Genomic DNA, 22,188 nt, shown 5'->3' with positions numbered 1-22,188 from the left:
GAGGTAGAGGCTGTTTGCATAGTCTACTTTAGACATGATTAGGGCGACGATAGTGAGTGTTTTGTGCGCGAAGGAGAGGAAAGGTAGAATTCTTCTTGCCGTTCGGAGGAGGAAAAAGCATTTCTTCACTGTTGCATTTATTTGTGGCTCCAGGGTTAGGTTGTTGTCCATTAGGACTCCCAGATTTTTTACTACCTTCGATGGTGTTGGTGCGTTTCCCATTTCTGTAGGCCACGGGATGGTGGTTTCGTTCTCATGGTCTTTGGATACGATCATGATTTCTGTCTTTCCTGGGTTGATTTTCAGGTTGTTGGCATCCATCCAGTCGAAGACTTCTTTTAGACAGTCGGTAAGGGTTGAATGGTCGGCATCGGTGTCTTTGATTTTGTAGATGATCCGAGTGTCATCTGCGTAGTTGTAACATGTAATGTATTTTTTGAAGATTCTGATGACCAGAGTCTGGTAGATGTTGAAATATAGTAGAGATAGTGAGGATCCTTGTGGCACTCCAGTTTCGTTAACTTGTGGAGTGGATTTGAAAGGTTTGATCCATACGGTTTCTATTCTGTCTGCTAGGAATGATTTGGTCCAGCGTAGTGCTGTGTCTGTTATGCCTATGTTTTCTAGTCTTTTGGTCAGGGTGTCGTGGTTAACTGTGTCAAAGGCTGCGGAGAGGTCGAGCAGAAAGGGCGGAGGTAGTGTTTGAGTCTGCGTTAGTTTTGAGGTTGTCCCAGATGGATAGTAGTGTTTCTGTTCCTCTCGCTGGTCTGAAACCGATTTGAGCTTGGTCTAGCAGGTGGTGTTTTTCTACGTGTTCTTGGGTTAGTTTATATAATATATATATATTATATGTTTAAAGCAACTCCAGAGGCATCATATTTTTTTGTGTGTCACGCAGCCCCTTCAGAGCAGTGGCACAGGGTTGTCTTTCAGACTTCCCAAGGTTTAAACACCTTCTCTGGAACTGACTACCGTCTCCTAGAGCGTGTAAAGTTAAATTGACTTTACTAGTCTCTTTAAATTTACTGACCCAGCACATAGTATCTTCCTATAGACTGCTGGAGGGGTTGCCTAGCTTCTCCCGAGTCAAAACACTCATGTAACAGTCAAATGTTACCCTTTTCTACTTTAAATGGCTGGTGAGGGTGGTTTAGATCAAACTACCATGATTTTTCGCTACCGTTAACAATGGTAGCTAAAAATCGGGTCTGCCATGTTTTTCAATATGGCGCAAAACACCTATCTGTAAAAACAGACTCCGGTCATCTTTTCTCGCCATTTCTTTTAGGAAAGGTCCTTCTTGTGTTTGTCTCTGTGTGCCACATCAGGTTTGGTCCCTTTGTTCTTTGTTCTTTGGCGGGCTTCACTGCTGAAGCCCTCTTCTGGCACCTGAAGGTCGGGGGTGGACAGGATGTGAGGGAGGTGCCCGAAACTCCCTGTGCTTAGTCTCCTAAGTGACCTGAATGCACTCTGGCGTGATTGGCCGGCTGGCTGTCCGACAAGGACAACCAACCTGCTGTGCGAGTGACAGCCAGGCTGGAATGAATGGGGGAAAACTGTTTAAAAGCAGGTCTCTGGTACTTGGAAAGCAGAGTCAACCACTGGAATGAAAGAACCGAAGAGGAGAGGAAGGAAGAGGACTGCTGCAACTCCTGGACGACCGGTGAAGCCCTGCTGCATTTCCGAATTGCCTGATACTCCGATGACAGAGAAGCCCTTCAAGGTTAACTTCTTCCCTTGAGTTTGGTGGGAACAACCAACTCGCAAGCTACCTGAACACCGTCCCCATCTGGTCGAATTTTCATCAGAGTGCTGTTGAAAACAGGATAGCCAGAGGGAAGGAAACCAGCTTGTGGACTTTAAGGCACTCACACCTTAAACCGACATCTTGCTACAGCTTTTGGCCTCTTCCCTGGGCAGTGCAGGAACCTCCCGACGTCCTCCTTCTTGTCCCCACGACTGAAGCTCAGGAACTGCAAGATCTGCTCTAACTGCCAGGAACAACTGCCTCAGCTACAACTTACTTCATTAACAAGGTACTGTGCAAACGCGGTCTGGAAATCTTTTCGGCCATTTAGAAAGTGCGTGAAACTTTCCTCAACTACGAAGGCTTGTCCTTCCCTAAACATTCGTCAAACTTTTCACCTAGCTAAATTCTTGTAATTTCCGTGGCAAAGACTTAAACATTATATACCAGAACTGTGCTATCCTATACAAAAGACTCTGAACCATTGACTTTGACCCAGGCCTATTGAGAAGAATTGCTGGTTGTATGTAACTGAAACCCTTTGCCCTACCTATGAACATATTTGGGCTGTCTATTCTTATAACCTTGTCTTTTCCCCCATTTATTAAGTATCTGAAGTGCCATTTTGCTCCCACTTCATTTTGGAGGTAAACTTGTTCATGTACGTACCGGTTGGATTTTTGTGGTTTATTAGTGTGTGATATTGAGCTGCTTATGCTAGTGTAATATTTTCTAACTGACTGAGTAAATAAATGTATATTATTTTACCAAGAAACCTTGAGTAAGTGTATATTTTAATCACTGTATTAGTTGGTCCTTTGTGTAACTTGTTCCACTGCTCACTCAACTCTCGAGATAAGTCTAGCTGCTCAGCCACTGCTACCAGATAACTGTGTAGTACAGGCTTGTACCAAAGGTGAAACTGTACTGACACTTGTAGCCTTAATTGCCTGTAGTGTTCCCCAAGGGTACTGCAGGTGATTCTGCCTAACGCTGGTGGCAGCGGTGGGATAAAGTATACTTGTTACATTTAGAGTGCTACTTTTACCTTTGTTCAAATAATCCTCCCAAGTCTAAACAACACTAGTAAAGCAATTGTTGTATCATTACTGATATGGAAAGCTACAGACAGGAGACCCCAGTGACTTTAACTGTTGATCAATTGAGAGATATGTGTAAAGCTAGGAATCTCACTGTTAAAGGCAAAAAGGGTGAATTGATAGAAAAGTTGTTAGAATACCAAAGTCTGAGGAGTGGGTCTGAAACCCCCACACCTACAGCAAATGTGGAAAATGTTGATGAGGATGATAACATGTCAGAGCCCCCAGCTCTAATATTGTGGATGAGTTAGATGAGGCAGAAGAGTCTCGGAATGTAGGCCCTGTCTTACCTCTACCTGCTCATAGGCCTCAACCTTTGACCACATGGACCCCATCAGGTTCAAACGTATGTCCTGAATTTGTCTCACTTGAAAAGATGAGACTGGAGTTATAATTTAAAAGAATCCAAGCTCAAACTGAAACAAAGCATCAAGAGCTTAGACTCAGAGAAATGGAATTGAATCATGCACTTGAAATGAAACAGTTGTCTCTTAAAAATGGTTCTCTCCCAGAGTCCTCTAGGTCTTTTAATGCTAAGAGGCCTTGCATGCCCAAAGATGCAGTAGGAATGTATGAGGTTAAGCTTGATATTTTGGATTGTTTGGCTGCTTTTGAATATAACAATGGGCTTCAAGACATTACAGGGAATCAGTTGATTCCTTGGATTTTTCTAGGCTACCCCCTGTTGCAACTGATGTGGAAATGGAGTTGGGGGATATAGACAGAAAGGAGTATGAAACTGTGAAGCTAGCTTTGATAGCTAGATTTGGGAAGACCCCTTATCAGTATCTTAAGAGGTTTAGAACCCTCTAAAAGCATGATGGTACCCCTTGGGCTACCTAGGTGACTGAATGTTTGAAAAACTTAGATGGATGGGTTAATGGTTACAGAGTGAACACTTATGAAGTTATGAGAAATATGTTTATGTTGGAATCTATTTATGAGGCCTGCTCTCCTGAGCTGAGACAGCACTTGGCTGACTCTAAGGAAATTGATCACAAGAAGTTAGCAAGGGCTGCTGACTTGTGGGTTGCCAACAGGGCTACTCACAAGGATTCTGGGGTAACTCAGAAGAAGGATGAGGGGAAGCAGCACAAGAAAATTACCAAAGAGAATTCAAATACTTCCACTCCAAAAGAGGGTCACAAACATAACAAGGGTAAGCCACAAGGGAAACCAAATCAGGCTAGTGTACCTTCTGGGGACAAACCAGAAGGAGGTCAGAACAAACCCCCATTCATAAAGAAATTTGGTAAATGTTATGCTTGTGGGTCAACTGACCATGTGAAAGGGGATCCCAGATGGATGTAAGGGTAAACCTTCAGGGGTCCAAACTGTCTCCTTAGCCTTCTCCCCAGTGGATGAAGTACCAATGGCAAGTGGAAACTTTCACTTACTGGCTGAGGAACCCATGAAAGTCTCAGCCAGTGTTTCTTTAGTATCCCTGAGTCAATGGGAACAAAAGAACTTGGATGTGTATAACTCTATTCCAGACAATACTAAAGAGTATTACAAAGACAGTGTTCTTGTGAATGGTCAGGAGACCCCTGTCATCAGAGACACTGGGGCCAGCATAACTGTAGTTGATTAATCATTTTTCAAGGAAGAGGATGTTGCTAAGGCACCCAAATTCCTAACTAAGCTTGCTGGAGGTCCTGTCCAAATGCTTCCACAGTTACCAGCTCTCAACCAGTGTAATGATATGACTGTCAATATACCTGTAAGTGTGCAGAGTGAAGTACCTGGGAGAGTCCTGTTGGGGAATGACTTAAAAACTCTTGGAGTTGTATCAAGCACCCCCAGGCCTCCCAGCAAAAGGAAACAGGAGCAGACTAGGAAGGGCAGCGAGAGTACCTTAAGGGGCTCTCCAGAGGAGATTATAGAGGAAACTATAACTCCCAGTCCACAGGACTTACTGACTGCAATTTCAAAGAAGAAGGAGGAAAAGGGGAAACCTAACACCTCCAGGAAGAAAACAGCCAGCACTCCTGTGCTACCCACAAGGACATCCCCTAGACGACTGTCCAAGATCACACCTGTGATCTCTCCACCAGCTGAGGCTGAATGTGTGGAACAATCTTGTGTGGTTGAATCAGCTGCTGAGGAATCAGAGCTGGAAGAGGACCTTGCTCCTGTTGGAGATCTGGATCCTGCAGACCATCCTGAGCTGCAGTCTTTACTGGCCGAAGGTGGGCCCTGCAGGGCAGACTTCAGCAGAGGTCAAAGAGAGTGTCCTACTCTTGAAGGTCTTCGACAACAGGCAGCTTCCCAGCTGGACGGGCAAGAGCCAGGGAAGCATAGGTTGTACTGGGAAGATGGCCTCTTCTACAGTGAACCAACTGAGTCTATCCCAGGGGACTACAGAAGACTTGTAGTGCCTCTTGAAAGCAGACTCCAGTTTGTACAGTTAGCCCATGAGATACCTTTGGCTGGTTACTTGAGTTTCAAGAAGACCAAAGAAAGGCTCTCTTTGTACTTCTACTGGCCTAAATTAGGGGCTGATGTAGATAATTACTGTAGGAGCTCTCACACTTGCCAAACCTCTGGCAAGAGTGGAGCCACGAACGTGGCACCCTTGGTGCCTCTCCCAGTGGTGGGAGTCCCTTTTGAGAGAGTAGGAATCAACATTGTTGGTCCCTTAGGCCCTCCAACATCTTCAGGAAACAGGTTTATCCTGGTTGTAATAGACCATGCTACTAGGTATCCTGAAGCAATACTTATGAAAACTGTTACAGCTCAGGCTGTAGCTAATGCCCTACTTGGTATTTTTATCAGAGTAGGTTTTCCTAAGGAGGTTATCTCTGAAAGGGGGGTCCAATTTTATGTCACACTACATGCAGGCCATGTGGAAAACCTGTGGAGTAAGTTACAAGTTCTCAACTGCCTATCATCCTCCGACAAATTGATTTGTAGAGAGGTTTAACCGTACAATGAAGAGCATGATAGGTTCTTTAGAGGAACCCCTTAGAACAAAGTGGGACCTTCTACTGCCATGCCTTCTCTTTGAATATAGAGAAGTCCCTCAGCAGGGAGTAGGATTTAGTCCCTTTGAACATCTTTATGGCCATCCAGTTAGAGGCCCCTTGGCCCTAATTAAGGAGGGGCTGGAGAGTGCTCCTTCCCCCAAGCCAGTGAGAGTCACTGACTATGTGATAAGTCTCCGGATGAGAATGTCACACATGATGGCAGAAGCATCAGATAACTTGAAAGCAGGTCAGGTTCTGGTGAAGCATTGGCATGACCAGAAGGCCAACATGGTTGAGTTTGCTAAAGACCAGCAAGGTCTAGTTATGGTACCTACAAGGCAGAGGGCCTTAAAGGACAAATGGATAGGACCCTTCAAGGTTGTCGGTAAACTTGGAGAGGTCAACTATCTGGTGGATTTAGGCAATCCTAAGGAGCCCCCCAGAGTCTTTCACCAGTCTTTAGACCAACCGTCTAAAAGCTTTTGTCTCAAGACCAGAAGTGGTAGCTTTGCCTCTAGCTTCAGCCCAAGAGGGGAGTGAACCTCTACCTGACTTACTCAGAGGCCAGCCTTTAGATGAGAAAGTGGAAGGAGTCAATCTCTCTTCTAAGTTGACACCTGAACAACAGGAGGAGTGCAGGTTTCTGTTAAATCCTTTTGCCTCCCTGTTTTCACTATCACCAGGCTTGTCCCCTTGGAGCTAGCATGACATTCAAACTGGTGACTGTTTACCTGTCAAAAACAGAGGTTACAGGATGTCAGATCATGTAAGATCCCACATAAAGGAGGAGGTCAACAAGATGCTTGATCTCGGGGTAATAGAGCCCTCTACCAGTCCATGGTCTAGTCCAGTTGTTCTAGTACCAAAGGCAGGACCCAAGGAGTTGAGATTCTGTGTGGACTATAGAGCTCTTAATGCAGTCACCAAGACTGATGCCCACCCTTTACCAAGGACAGATGAACTGGTGGATAAACTTGGTTCAGCCAAGTACCTCAGTACATTTGATCTCACTTCAGGCTATTGGTAAAAAGCATTGACAGACTCTGCCAAAGAGGAAATTGCATTCTCAACCCAAGCAGGCCTCTACCAGTTTAAGGTAATGCCTTTTGGACTAAAGAATGCACCTGCTACATTCCAAAGGATGGTTAATCAAGTTCTGAATGGGATGGAGGACTTCTGCATGGCATACTTGGATGACGTTGCAGTGTTCAGCCCTATTTGGAAAGAACATGTTGACCACTTAGGATATGTTTTGCAGGCTCTTGTGCAGGCCCAGCTGACCATAAAGGCCAGTAAATGTCAAATTGTTCGGAGTAAAGTGATCTACCTTGGACATGAGGTAGGAGGAGGTGAAATTATGCCATTGCCTAGCATAGTGCAAGCTGTACAAGAACGGGCCACCCCTGCTACTCAAACCCAAGTGAAAGCCTTCCTAGGCCTCACTGGGTTCTATAGGAACTTCATAGAGAACTATGGGACCATAGCTTCTCCCTTGAATGTCATCTCCTCTCCCAAATTCCCTAAAAAGGTCAGGTAGAATGAGGTGTGCACTCAAGAATTTGAAGGCCTAAAGAAAGTCCTTTGTCAAGCTCCAGTCCTAAAAGCTCCTGACTATAACCAAACCTTCATTGTGCAAATGGATGCTTTGAATACAGGTATAGGTGCAGAACTTAGTCAACTGGATGAGAAAGGTAGGGAGCACCCCATTTGCTTCATCAGCAGGAAGCTGAAGGAACCGGAAACAGGGTGGGCAACAATAGAGCATGAGTGTGTTGCTATTGTGTGGTCATTGAAGAAGTTTAGACCATACTTGTATGGATCTACTTTTGTGATTCAGACTGACCACCAACCCTTAAGATGGTTGATTCAAATGAAAGGGAAAAACCCAAAACTACTGAGATGCTCAATCAGCCTGCAAGGGTTTGATGTTACCATTGAACACAGGTCATGGTGTCACCACCAAAATGCTGATGGTTTTGCCAGGATGTTTGACTGACTGGAGTAAGGAGATTCAACCAGGAGTGGATTAAATCCTCCTGTCCCTTAGTCTGGGGGTGACGAGTTTTAGGGAGAATTCTCAATATGTGCTAATTTCCCTTACCTTTTGAGACCCACAGCAACTTTGCTGGATTTCTAAGATTTGATTTTTTACCTGGAAAGAGTGTGAGCCTTTTTCCCCACTCTCATGTATTTTGATGTGTGTCTTACTTTTGTGTTCTTTGGTTATGGAGTTTTAAAGCAACTCCATAGGCATCATATTTTTCTGTGTGTCACACAGCACCTTCAGTGCAGTGGCACAGGGTTGTCTTTCAGACTTCCCAAGGTTTAAACACCTTCTTTGGGACTGACTACCGTCTCCCAGAGCATGTAAAGTTAAATTGACTTTACTGGTCTTTTTAAATTTACTGACCCAGCACACACTATCTTCCTATAGAGTGCTGGAGGGGTTGCCTAGGTTCACCTGAGTCAAAACACTCATGTAACAGTCAAATGTTACCCTTTCCAACTTTAAATGGCTGGTGGCAGTGGTTTAGATCAAACTACCATGATTTTTCCTGACCGCTAACAACGGTAGCTAAAAATCGGGTCAGCCATGTTTTTCAATATGGCGCTCAAGACCTATCTGTAAAAACAGACTCCAGTCATCTTTTTTGGGCAGTTCTTTTAGGAAAGGTCCTTCTTGTGTTTGTCTATGTGTGCCAAACCAGGTTTGGTCCCTTTGTTCATTGGCCTTTGGCGGGCTTCAGTGCTGAAGCCCTCCTCTGGCGCCTGAGTGTCTGGGGTGGACAGGCTGTGAGGGAGGTGCCCGAAACTCCCTGTGCTTAGTCTCCTAGGAGACCTGAATGCACTCTGGCGTGAATGGCCAGCTGGCTTTCTGGCAAGGACAGCCACCCTGCTGTGCGAGTGACAGTCAAGCTGGAATGAATGGGGGAAAACTGTTTAAAAGCAGGTCTCCGGGACTTGGAAAGCAGGGTTGACCACTGGAACGAAAGAACCGAAGAGGAGAGGAAGGAAGACAGCTGCAACTCCTGGACGACCAGTGAAGCCCTGCTGCAGGTCCGAATTGCTTGAAACTCTGACGACAGAGAAGCCCTCAAGGTTAACTTCTTCCCTTGAGTTTGGTGGGAACAACCAACTCATAAGCCACCTGGACACCATCCCCATCTGGTCAAATGTTCATCAGAGTGCTGTTGAAAACCGGATAGCCATAGGGAAGGAAACCAGCTTGTGGACTTTATGGCACTCACACCTTAAACCGACATCTTGCTACAGCTTTTGGCCTCTTCCCTGGGCAGTACAGCGAGATCTGCTCGAACAGCCAGAAACAATTGCCTCAGCTACAGCTTTCATCATTAACAAGTTACTGTGCAAACGCGGTCCGGAAATCTTTTCGGCCATCGAGAAAGTGCGTGAAACTTTCCTCAACTACGAAAGCTTGTCCTTCCCTAAACATTTCGTCAAACTTTTCACCTAGCCAAATTCTTTTAATCTCTGTGGCAAAGACTTAACCGTTATATACCAGAACTGTGCTATCCTATTCAACGGACTCTGAACCATTGACTTTGGCCCAGGCCTATAGAGAAGAATTGCTGGTTGTATGTAACTGAAGCCCTTTGCCCTGCCTATGAACATATTTGGGCTGTCTATTCTTATAACCTTGTCTTTTCCCCCCCTTTATTAAGTATCTGAAGTGCCATTTTGCTCCCACTTCATTTTGGAGCTAAACTTGTTCATTTACTTAACGGTTGGATTTTTGGGGTTTATTAGTGTGTGATATTGAGCTGCTTATGCTAGTGTAATGTTTTCTAACTAACTGAGTAAATAAATGTATATTCCTTTACCAAGAAACCTTGAGTAAGTGTATATTTGAATCACTGTATTGGTTGGTCCTTTGTGTAACTTGTTCCACTGCTCACTTACATTCTTGAGATAGATCTGGCTGCTCAGCCACTGCTACCACATAACTGTGTAGTACAGGCTTGTACCAAAGGTGAAACTGTACTGACACTTGTAGTCTTAATTGCCTGTAGTGTTCCCCAAGGGTAAGGCCGTTGATTCTGCCTAACAGCAGTGAGAGTGGCATGAGGCAGAAATGGGGCAATGGGGGTGGCATGAGGCAGAACTGGGGAAATGGGGGTGCCATGTGGCAGGACTGGAGGCAGTGAGAGTGGCATGAGGCAGAACTGGGGCAATGGGGTGACATGGGGCAGGACGGGAGGCAGTAAGAATGTCATGAGGCAGAACTGGGGCAATGGGGGTGACATGGGGCAGGACTGGAGGCAGTGAGCGTGGCATGAGTCAGAACTGGGGCAATGGGGTGACATGGGCAGGACTGGAGGCAGTGAGAGTGTCATGAGGCAGAACCGGGGCAATGGGAGTTGACATGGGGCAAGACTGGGGGTAGTGAGAGTGGCATGAGGCAGAACTGGGGTAATGGGGATGACATGTATCAGGACTGGAAGCAGTGAGAGTGGCATGAGGCAGAACTGGGGCAATGGGGCGGTGACATGGGGCTGGACTGGAGGGAGTGAGAGTGGCATGAGGCAGAACTGGGGCAATGGGGTGCATGGGGCAGGACAGGAGGCAGTGAGAGTGGCATGAGGCAGATCTGGGGCAATGGGGGTGACATGGGGCAGGACTGGAGGCAGTGAGAGTGGCATGAGGCAGTACTGGGGCAATAGGGGTGACATGGGGCAGGACTGGAGGCAGTGAGAGTGGCATGAGGCAGTACTGGGGCAATAGGGGTGACATGGGGCAGAACTGGAGGCAGTGATAGTGGCATGAGGCAGTACTGGGGCAATAGGGGTGACATGGGGCAGGACTGGAGGCAATGAGAGTGGCATGAGGCAGTACTGGGGCAATAGGGGTGACATGGGGCAGGACTGGAGGCAGTGAGAGTGGCATGAGGCAGTACTGGGGCAATAGGGGTGACCTGGGGCAGGACAGGAGGCAGTGAGAGGGCATGAGGCAGAACTGGGCAATGGGGGTGACATGGGGCAGAACTGGAGGCAGTGAGAGTGGCATGAGGCAGGACTGGGGCCATGGGGGTGGCATGAGGCAGAACTGGGGCCATGGGGTGACATAGGGGCAGGACTGAAGTCAATGAGAGCCAAGTGACACAGCGGTGGGCAGCGAGAGTGCCAGTCGGGTACTGGGACAGGTCCCACCCAACTATTGAACTATTTCATGGATCCCACAAGACTGTCTGCAAACATATATGGCTTGTCATTCGAAATCTAGTCAATAACTCACTTGAAAATCCACAATGTAAACGCATTCAAACATTGAACCTCGCCCCGACCCCCAAGCCATGTTCCACGAGTGGCGGCGTCTTGGGTGCGAGGTCAGCGTGTACGCCCCACCACCACGTTGCAGCAGAGCGCGGGACCCGGTACCTACGTTAGTTGCAGCCACTGGACTCGTGCGGTGAGTAGAGATGCCCGGGGCGAGGTCTCACGCCCATGTCTCTCTCTGCAGCCCAGCGGGGTGGCGACAGTGCCGACGTGTGCACACGTGCTTCTGGCACACGCTGTGCGCTCGCATCCACCCGTGCAGGATAGTGGAGGACCCCCTCTGACCCCCCCACCCCACCTGCTCTGCGACAGAAATCCTGCCCGCCAGCCACGCCCATCCCGGATAGAGCTGTGCACCGCACACAGTGCGCTTCTGGTAAAAGCTGCCAGCCTCCAATCACAGCCCAAACACGCCCCTGACACACAGTGTGGCTCTTCCGATGGCACCCTCCTGCCCTCCAGTCCCACCCCCTCGGCCTGCAGCTTCTGGCAAGTGACAGTGGCGCTGCTGGGGGCTGCTGGGGGCAGGCCAACAAGAAAGTGCCGAGACAAGGGGGCTGTGAACTTGGGGTGCCTGATTAGTAGTTAGTTGCACAGTTGTGCTGTGACGCGCTGGTGCTGCGTACGTGGCTCTAGTGAAAGCGACGTACCTGCCACCCGGGCGGGCTCCTCCAGGCCCCCAGGGGCCACCTGAAGGCGTCCTGTAGAAGGCATAGCAGTATAAGAGAACTCTGGTGCCTGCGGAGCGCGGCAGAGTGAGGCACCGCATGCAGGATATCCGCCAGCAGAGGGGGAGAGCCGGGGACCAGAGACAGCAGCCAAGAGAGGAGAGAGCAGGAGACCAGAGACAGCAGCCAAGAGAGGAGAGCAGGAGACCAGAGACAGCAGCCAAGAGAGGAGAGCAGGAGACCAGAGACAGTGACAGTAGCCAAGAGAAGAGAGAAGGAAACCAGAGACAGCAGCCAAGAGAGGAGAGCAGGAGAGCAGAGACAGCAGCCAAGAGAGGAGAGCAGGAGACCAGAGACAGCAGCCAAGAGAGGAGAGCAGGGACAGCCAAGAGAGGAGAGCACTGGACAGCCAAGAGAGGAGAGCAGGAGACCGGAGACAGCAGCCAAGAGAGGAGAGAGCAGGAGACCAGAGACAGCAGCCAAGAGAGGAGAGCAGGAGACCAGAGACAGTGACAGTAGCCAAGAGAAGAGAGAAGGAAACCAGAGGCAGCAGCCAAGAGAGGAGAGCAGGGACAGCCAAGAGAGGAGAGCACTGGACAGCCAAGAGAGGAGAGCAGGAGACCGGAGACAGCAGCCAAGAGAGGAGAGAGCAGGAGACCAGAGACAGCAGCCAAGAGAGAAGAGCAGGAGACCAGAGACAGCCAAGAGAGGAGAGCAGGGGAGCAGAGACAGCAGCCAAGAGAGGAGAGCAGGAGACCAGAGACAGCAGCCAAGAGAGGAGAGCAGGAGACCAGAGACAGCAGCCAAGAGAGGAGAGAGCAGGAGACCAGAGACAGTGACAGTAGCCAAGAGAAGAGAGAAGGAAACCAGAGACAGCAGCCAAGAGAGGAGAGCAGGAGACCAGAGACAGTGACAGTAGCCAAGAGAAGAGAGAAGGAAACCAGAGACAGCAGCCAAGAGAGGAGAGCAGGAGACCAGAGACAGTGACAGTAGCCAAGAGAAGAGAGAAGGAAACCAGAGACAGCAGCCAAGAGAGGAGAGCAGAAGACCAGAGGCAGCAGCCAAGAGAGGAGAGCAGGAGACCAGAGACAGTGACAGTAGCCAAGAGAAGAGAGAAGGAAACCAGAGACAGCAGCCAAGAGAGGAGAGCAGAAGACCAGAGGCAGCAGCCAAGAGAGGAGAGCAGGAGACCAGAGACAGCAGCCAAGAGAGGAGAGCAGGAGACCAGAGACAGCAGCAAAGAGAGGAGAGAGCAGGAGACCAGAGACAGCAGCAAAGAGAGGAGAGAGCAGGAGACCAGAGACAGCAGCCAAGAGAGGAGAGCAGAGACAGCCAAGAGAGGAGAGCAGGGACAGCCAAGAGAGGAGAGCAGGAGACCAAAGACAGCAGCCAAGAGAGGAGAGCAGGAGACCAGAGACAGTGACAGTAGCCAAGAGAAGAGAGAAGGAAACCAGAGACAGCAGCCAAGAGAGGAGAGCAGGAGAGCAGAGACAGCAGCCAAGAGAGGAGAGCAGGAGACCAGAGACAGCAGCCAAGAGAGGAGAGCAGGGACAGCCAAGAGAGGAGAGCACTGGACAGCCAAGAGAGGAGAGCAGGAGACCGGAGACAGCAGCCAAGAGAGGAGAGAGCAGGAGACCAGAGACAGCAGCCAAGAGAGGAGAGCAGGAGACCAGAGACAGTGACAGTAGCCAAGAGAAGAGAGAAGGAAACCAGAGGCAGCAGCCAAGAGAGGAGAGCAGGGACAGCCAAGAGAGGAGAGCACTGGACAGCCAAGAGAGGAGAGCAGGAGACCGGAGACAGCAGCCAAGAGAGGAGAGAGCAGGAGACCAGAGACAGCAGCCAAGAGAGAAGAGCAGGAGACCAGAGACAGCCAAGAGAGGAGAGCAGGGGAGCAGAGACAGCAGCCAAGAGAGGAGAGCAGGAGACCAGAGACAGCAGCCAAGAGAGGAGAGCAGGAGACCAGAGACAGCAGCCAAGAGAGGAGAGAGCAGGAGACCAGAGACAGTGACAGTAGCCAAGAGAAGAGAGAAGGAAACCAGAGACAGCAGCCAAGAGAGGAGAGCAGGAGACCAGAGACAGTGACAGTAGCCAAGAGAAGAGAGAAGGAAACCAGAGACAGCAGCCAAGAGAGGAGAGCAGGAGACCAGAGACAGTGACAGTAGCCAAGAGAAGAGAGAAGGAAACCAGAGACAGCAGCCAAGAGAGGAGAGCAGAAGACCAGAGGCAGCAGCCAAGAGAGGAGAGCAGGAGACCAGAGACAGTGACAGTAGCCAAGAGAAGAGAGAAGGAAACCAGAGACAGCAGCCAAGAGAGGAGAGCAGAAGACCAGAGGCAGCAGCCAAGAGAGGAGAGCAGGAGACCAGAGACAGCAGCCAAGAGAGGAGAGCAGGAGACCAGAGACAGCAGCAAAGAGAGGAGAGAGCAGGAGACCAGAGACAGCAGCAAAGAGAGGAGAGAGCAGGAGACCAGAGACAGCAGCCAAGAGAGGAGAGCAGAGACAGCCAAGAGAGGAGAGCAGGGACAGCCAAGAGAGGAGAGCAGGAGACCAAAGACAGCAGCCAAGAGAGGAGAGCAGGAGACCAGAGACAGTGACAGTAGCCAAGAGAAGAGAGAAGGAAACCAGAGACAGCAGCCAAGAGAGGAGAGCAGAAGACCAGAGGCAGCAGCCAAGAGAGGAGAGCAGGAGACCAGAGGCAACAGCCAAGAGAGGAGAGCAGAGAGAGCAGCCAAGAGTGGAGAGCAGAGACAGCAACCAAGAGATGAGAGCAGGAGACCAGAGACAGCAGCCAAGAGAGGAGAACAGAGACAGCAACCAAGAGAGGAGAGCAGGAGACCAGAGACAGCAGCCAAGAGAGGAGAGTAGAGACAGCCAAGAGAGGAGAGCAGGGACAGCCAAGAGAGGAGAGCAGGAGACTGGAGACAGCAGCCAAGAGAGGAGAGCAGAGACAGCCAAGAGAGGAGAGCAGGGACAGCCAAGAGAGGAGAGCAGGAGACCAGAGACAGCAGCCAAGAGAGGAGAGAGCAGGAGACCAGAGACAGTGGCAGTAGCCAAGAGAAGAGAGAAGGAAACCAGAGACAGCAGCCAAGAGAGGAGAGCAGAAGACCAGAGGCAGCAGCCAAGAGAGGAGAGCAGGAGACCAGAGACAGCAGCCAAGAGAGGAGAGAGCAGGAGACCAGAGACAGTGACAGTAGCCAAGAGAAGAGAGAAGGAAACCAGAGACAGCAGCCAAGAGAGGAGAGCAGGAGACCAGAGACAGTAACAGTAGCCAAGAGAAGAGAGAAGGAAACCAGAGACAGCAGCCAAGAGAGGAGAGCAGGAGACCAGAGACAGTGGCAGTAGCCAAGAGAAGAGAGAAGGAAACCAGAGACAGCAGCCAAGAGAGGAGAGCAGAAGACCAGAGGCAGCAGCCAAGAGAGGAGAGCAGGAGACCAGAGACAGCAGCCAAGAGAGGAGAGCAGAGACAGCCAAGAGAGGAGAGCAGGGACAGCCAAGAGAGGAGAGCAGGAGACCAGAGACAGCAGCCAAGAGAGGAGAGCAGGAGACCAGAGACAGTGACAGTAGCCAAGAGAAGAGAGAAGGAAACCAGAGACAGCAGCCAAGAGAGGAGAGCAGGAGACCAGAGACAGTGGCAGTAGCCAAGAGAAGAGAGAAGGAAACCAGAGACAGCAGCCAAGAGAGGAGAGCAGAAGACCAGAGGCAGCAGCCAAGAGAGGAGAGCAGGAGACCAGAGACAGCAGCCAAGAGAGGAGAGAGCAGGAGACCAGAGACAGTGACAGTAGCCAAGAGAAGAGAGAAGGAAACCAGAGACAGCAGCCAAGAGAGGAGAGCAGGAGACCAGAGACAGTAACAGTAGCCAAGAGAAGAGAGAAGGAAACCAGAGACAGCAGCCAAGAGAGGAGAGCAGGAGACCAGAGACAGTGGCAGTAGCCAAGAGAAGAGAGAAGGAAACCAGAGACAGCAGCCAAGAGAGGAGAGCAGAAGACCAGAGGCAGCAGCCAAGAGAGGAGAGCAGGAGACCAGAGACAGCAGCCAAGAGAGGAGAGCAGAGACAGCCAAGAGAGGAGAGCAGGGACAGCCAAGAGAGGAGAGCAGGAGACCAGAGACAGCAGCCAAGAGAGGAGAGCAGGAGACCAGAGACAGTGACAGTAGCCAAGAGAAGAGAGAAGGAAACCAGAGACAGCAGCCAAGAGAGGAGAGCAGGAGACCAGAGACAGTGGCAGTAGCCAAGAGAAGAGAGAAGGAAACCAGAGACAGCAGCCAAGAGAGGAGAGCAGAAGACCAGAGGCAGCAGCCAAGAGAGGAGAGCAGGAGACCAGAGACAGCAGCCAAGAGAGGAGAGCAGAGACAGCCAAGAGAGGAGAGCAGGGACAGCCAAGAGAGGAGAGCAGGAGACCAGAGACAGCAGCCAAGAGAGGAGAGCAGGAGACCAGAGACAGCAGCCAAGAGAGGAGAGCAGGAGACCGGAGACAGCAGCCAAGAGAGGAGAGCAGGAGACCAGAGACAGCAGCCAAGAGAGGAGAGCAGGAGACCAGAGACAGTGACAGTAGCCAAGAGAAGAGAGAAGGAAACCAGAGACAGCAGCCAAGAGAGGAGAGCAGGAGACCAGAGACAGTGACAGTAGCCAAGAGAAGAGAGAAGGAAACCAGAGACAGCAGCCAAGAGAGGAGAGCAGAAGACCAGAGACAGCAGCCAAGAGAGGAGAGCAGGAGACCAGAGACAGCAGCCAAGAGAGGAGAGCAGGAGACCAGAGACAGCAGCCAAGAGAGGAGAGCAGAGACAGCCAAGAGAGGAGAGCAGGGACAGCCAAGAGAGGAGAGCAGGAGACCAGAGACAGCAGCCAAGAGAGGAGAGCAGGAGACCAGAGACAGCAGCCAAGAGAGGAGAGCAGAGACAGCCAAGAGAGGAGAGCAGGGACAGCCAAGAGAGGAGAGCAGGAGACCAGAGACAGCAGCCAAGAGAGGAGAGCAGGAGACCAGAGACAGCAGCCAAGAGAGGAGAGCAGAGACAGCCAAGAGAGGAGAGCAGGGACAGCCAAGAGAGGAGAGCAGGAGACCGGAGACAGCAGCCAAGAGAGGAGAGAGCAGGAGACCAGAGACAGCAGCCAAGAGAGGAGAGCAGGAGACCAGAGACAGCAGCCAAGAGAGGAGAGCAGAGACAGCCAAGAGAGGAGAGCAGGGACAGCCAAGAGAGGAGAGCAGGAGACCGGAGACAGCAGCCAAGAGAGGAGAGCAGAGACAGCAGCCAAGAGAGGAGAGCAGGAGAGCAGAGACAGCAGCCAAGAGAGGAGAGCAGAGACAGCAGGCAAGAGAGGAGAGCAGGGACAGCCAAGAGAGGAGAGCAGGAGACCGGAGACAGCAGCCAAGAGAGGAGAGCAGGAGACCAGAGACAGCAGCCAAGAGAGGAGAGCAGAGACAGCCAAGAGAGGAGAGCAGGGACAGCCAAGAGAGGAGAGCAGGAGACCAGAGACAGCAGCCAAGAGAGGAGAGCAGGAGACCAGAGACAGCAGCCAAGAGAGGAGAGCAGAGACAGCCAAGAGAGGAGAGCAGGGACAGCCAAGAGAGGAGAGCAGGAGACCGGAGACAGCAGCCAAGAAAGGAGAGAGCAGGAGACCAGAGACAGCAGCCAAGAGAGGAGAGCAGGAGACCAGAGACAGCAGCCAAGAGAGGAGAGCAGGGACAGCCAAGAGAGGAGAGCAGGAGACCGGAGACAGCAGCCAAGAGAGGAGAGCAGAGACAGCAGCCAAGAGAGGAGAGCAGGAGAGCAGAGACAGCAGCCAAGAGAGGAGAGCAGAGACAGCCAAGAGAGGAGAGCAGGAGACCGGAGACAGCAGCCAAGAGAGGAGAGCAGAGACAGCCAAGAGAGGAGAGCAGGAGACCACAGACAGCAGCAAAGAGAGGAGAGAGCAGGAGACCAGAGACAGCAGCCAAGAGAGGAGAGCAGGAGACCAGAGACAGCAGACAAGAGAGGAGAGCAGGGGAGCAGAGACAGCAGACAAGGGAGGAGAGCGGGAGACCACAGACAGCAGCCAAACGAGGAGAGCAGGAGACCACAGACAGCAGCCAAGAGAGGAGAGCAGAGACAGCCAAGAGAGGAGAGCAGGGACAGCCAGGCGAGGAGAGCAGGAGACCACAGACAACAGCAAAGAGAGGAGAGAGCAGGAGACCAGAGACAGCAGCCAAGAGAGGAGAGCAGGAGACCAGAGACAGCAGACAAGAGAGGAGAGCAGGGGAGCAGAGACAGCAGCCAAGAGAGGAGAGCAGGGGAGCAGAGACAGCAGCCAAGAGAGGAGAGCAGGAGACCACAGACAGCAGCCAAGAGAGGCGAGCAGGAGACCACAGACAGCAGATAAGAGAGGAGAGCAGGAGACCACAGACAGCAGCCAAGAGAGGCGAGCAGGAGACCACAGACAGCAGCCAAGAGAGGAGAGCAGGAGACCACAGACAGCAGCAAAGAGAGGAGAGCAGGAGACCACAGACAGCAGACAAGAGAGGAGAGAGCAGGAGACCAGAGATAGCAGACAAGAGAGGAGAGCAGGAGACCAGAGACAGCCAAGAGAGGAGAGCAGGGGAGCAGAGACAGAAGCCAAGAGAGGAGAGCAGGAGACCACAGACAGCAGCCAAGGGAGGAGAGCAGGAGACCACAGACAGCAGCCAAGAGAGGCGAGCAGGAGACCACAGACAGCAGACAAGAGAGGATAGCAGGAGACCAGAGACAGCAGCCAAGAGAGGAGAGCAGGGGAGCAGAGACAGCAGCCAAGAGAGGCGAGCAGGAGACCACAGACAGCAGACAAGAGAGGAGAGCAGGAGACCAGAGACAGCAGCCAAGAGAGGAGAGCAGGGGAGCAGAGAAAGCAGCCAAGGGAGGAGAGCAGGAGACCACAGACAGCAGCCAAGAGAGGAGAGCAGGAGACCAGAGACAGCCAAGAGAGGAGAGCAGGGGAGCAGGGACAGCAGCCAAGGGAGGAGAGCAGGAGACCAGAGACAGCAGCCAAGAGAGGAGAGCAGGAGACCAGAGACAGCCAAGTGAGGAGAGCAGGGGAGCAGGGACAGCCAAGAGAGGAGAGCAGAGACAGCAGCCAAGAGAGGAGAGCAGGGGATCAGAGACAGCAGCCAAGAGAGGAGAGCAGGAGACCAGAGACAGCAGCAAAGAGAGGAGAGAGCGGGAGACCAGAGACAGCAGCCAAGAGAGGAGGAGAGCAGGAGACCAGAGACAGCCAAGAGAGGAGAGCAGGGGAGCAGAGACAGCAGCCAAGGGAGGAGAGCAATAGACCAGAGACAACAGCCAAGAGAGGAGAGCAGGAGACCACAGACAACAGCCAAGGGAGGAGAGCAGGAGACCACAGACAGCAGCCAAGGGAGGACAGCAGGAGACCAGAGACAGCCAAGAGAGGAGAGCAGGGGAGTAGGGACAGCAGCCAAGGAAGGAGAGCAGGAGACCAGAGACAGCAGCCAAGAGAGGAGAGCAGGAGACCAGAGACAGCAGCCAAGAGAGGAGAGCACGAGCAGGAGACCAGAGACAGCCAAGAGAGGAGAGCAGGGGAGCAGAGACAGCAGCCAAGGGAGGAGAGCAATAGACCAGAGACAGCAGCCAAGAGAGGAGAGCAGGAGACCACAGACAGCAGCCAAGGGAGGAGAGCAGGAGACCACAGACAGCAGCCAAGAGAGGAGAGCAGGAGACCAGAGACAGCCAAGAGAGGAGAGCAGGGGAGCAGGGACAGCAGCCAAGGGAGGAGAGCAGGAGACCAGAGACAGCAGCCAAGAGAGGAGAGCAGGAGACCAGAGACAGCCAAGTGAGGAGAACAGGGGAGCAGGGACAGCCAAGAGAGGAGAGCAGAGACAGCAGCCAAGAGAGGAGAGCAGAGACAGCAGCCAAGAGAGGAGAGCAGGGGATCAGAGACAGCAGCCAAGAGAGGAGAGCAGGAGACCAGAGACAGCAGCAAGGAGAGGAGAGAGCAGGAGACCAGAGACAGCAGCCAAGAGAGGAGAGCAGGAGACCAGAGACAGCCAAGAGAGGAGAGCAGGGGAGCAGAGACAGCAGCCAAGGGAGGAGAGCAATAGACCAGAGACAGCAGCCAAGAGAGGAGAGCAGGAGACCACAGACAGCAGCCAAGGGAGGAGAGCAGGAGACCACAGACAGCAGCCAAGAGAGGAGAGCAGGAGACCAGAGACAGCCAAGAGAGGAGAGCAGGGGAGCAGGGACAGCAGCCAAGGGAGGAGAGCAGGAGACCAGAGACAGCAGCCAAGAGAGGAGAGCAGGAGACCAGAGACAGCCAAGTGAGGAGAGCAGGGGAGCAGGGACAGCCAAGAGAGGAGAGCAGAGACAGCAGCCAAGAGAGGAGAGCAGGAGACCACAGACAGCAGCCAAGAGAGGCGAGCAGGAGACCACAGACAGCAGCAAAGAGAGGAGAGAGCAGGAGACCAGAGACAGCAGCCAAGAGAGGAGAGCAGGAGACCAGAGACAGCAGCCAAGAGAGGAGAGCAGGGACAGCCAAGAGAGGAGAGCAGGAGACCGGAGACAGCAGCCAAGAGAGGAGAGCAGAGACAGCAGCCAAGAGAGGAGAGCAGGAGAGCAGAGACAGCAGCCAAGAGAGGAGAGCAGAGACAGCCAAGAGAGGAGAGCAGGAGACCGGAGACAGCAGCCAAGAGAGGAGAGCAGAGACAGCCAAGAGAGGAGAGCAGGAGACCACAGACAGCAGCAAAGAGAGGAGAGAGCAGGAGACCAGAGACAGCAGCCAAGAGAGGAGAGCAGGAGACCAGAGACAGCAGACAAGAGAGGAGAGCAGGGGAGCAGAGACAGCAGACAAGGGAGGAGAGCGGGAGACCACAGACAGCAGCCAAACGAGGAGAGCAGGAGACCACAGACAGCAGCCAAGAGAGGAGAGCAGAGACAGCCAAGAGAGGAGAGCAGGGACAGCCAGGCGAGGAGAGCAGGAGACCACAGACAGCAGCAAAGAGAGGAGAGAGCAGGAGACCAGAGACAGCAGCCAAGAGAGGAGAGCAGGAGACCAGAGACAGCAGACAAGAGAGGAGAGCAGGGGAGCAGAGACAGCAGCCAAGAGAGGAGAGCAGGGGAGCAGAGACAGCAGCCAAGAGAGGAGAGCAGGAGACCACAGACAGCAGCCAAGAGAGGCGAGCAGGAGACCACAGACAGCAGATAAGAGAGGAGAGCAGGAGACCACAGACAGCAGCCAAGAGAGGCGAGCAGGAGACCACAGACAGCAGCCAAGAGAGGAGAGCAGGAGACCACAGACAGCAGCAAAGAGAGGAGAGCAGGAGACCACAGACAGCAGACAAGAGAGGAGAGAGCAGGAGACCAGAGATAGCAGACAAGAGAGGAGAGCAGGAGACCAGAGACAGCCAAGAGAGGAGAGCAGGGGAGCAGAGACAGAAGCCAAGAGAGGAGAGCAGGAGACCACAGACAGCAGCCAAGGGAGGAGAGCAGGAGACCACAGACAGCAGCCAAGAGAGGCGAGCAGGAGACCACAGACAGCAGACAAGAGAGGATAGCAGGAGACCAGAGACAGCAGCCAAGAGAGGAGAGCAGGGGAGCAGAGACAGCAGCCAAGAGAGGCGAGCAGGAGACCACAGACAGCAGACAAGAGAGGAGAGCAGGAGACCAGAGACAGCAGCCAAGAGAGGAGAGCAGGGGAGCAGAGAAAGCAGCCAAGGGAGGAGAGCAGGAGACCACAGACAGCAGCCAAGAGAGGAGAGCAGGAGACCAGAGACAGCCAAGAGAGGAGAGCAGGGGAGCAGGGACAGCAGCCAAGGGAGGAGAGCAGGAGACCAGAGACAGCAGCCAAGAGAGGAGAGCAGGAGACCAGAGACAGCCAAGTGAGGAGAGCAGGGGAGCAGGGACAGCCAAGAGAGGAGAGCAGAGACAGCAGCCAAGAGAGGAGAGCAGGGGATCAGAGACAGCAGCCAAGAGAGGAGAGCAGGAGACCAGAGACAGCAGCAAAGAGAGGAGAGAGCGGGAGACCAGAGACAGCAGCCAAGAGAGGAGGAGAGCAGGAGACCAGAGACAGCCAAGAGAGGAGAGCAGGGGAGCAGAGACAGCAGCCAAGGGAGGAGAGCAATAGACCAGAGACAACAGCCAAGAGAGGAGAGCAGGAGACCACAGACAACAGCCAAGGGAGGAGAGCAGGAGACCACAGACAGCAGCCAAGGGAGGACAGCAGGAGACCAGAGACAGCCAAGAGAGGAGAGCAGGGGAGTAGGGACAGCAGCCAAGGAAGGAGAGCAGGAGACCAGAGACAGCAGCCAAGAGAGGAGAGCAGGAGACCAGAGACAGCAGCCAAGAGAGGAGAGCACGAGCAGGAGACCAGAGACAGCCAAGAGAGGAGAGCAGGGGAGCAGAGACAGCAGCCAAGGGAGGAGAGCAATAGACCAGAGACAGCAGCCAAGAGAGGAGAGCAG

At 52.3% G+C, this 22,188-nt stretch overlaps 1 protein-coding gene across 4 annotated transcripts in view; it reads right to left on the bottom strand.

Moving 5' to 3' along the window:
* The window catches only part of LOC138503040 (myotubularin-related protein 9-like), a 564,386-nt gene that overhangs the window by 233,836 nt on the left and 308,362 nt on the right, over positions 1-22,188 (bottom strand). The window contains exon 1 of one of the 4 annotated variants that reach the window (XM_069622478.1): positions 11,758-11,858. The exons of 2 other annotated variants lie outside the window; for them this stretch is intronic. The gene's annotated coding sequence lies outside the window, so the exon portion shown is untranslated. Of the gene's footprint in view, positions 1-11,213; positions 11,408-11,757; positions 11,859-22,188 lie in introns of those variants that run through there. One more of the 4 variants, XM_069622477.1, reaches the window with a different exon arrangement.

This window comes from Ambystoma mexicanum, chromosome 11, assembly GCF_040938575.1.
Source record: "Ambystoma mexicanum isolate Mex_15411 chromosome 11, UKY_AmexF1_1, whole genome shotgun sequence".
NCBI lineage: Eukaryota > Metazoa > Chordata > Amphibia > Caudata > Ambystomatidae > Ambystoma > Ambystoma mexicanum.
The sequence above is the reverse complement of the archived record's forward strand: the minus strand, read 5'-3'. Positions and strand labels throughout refer to the sequence as shown.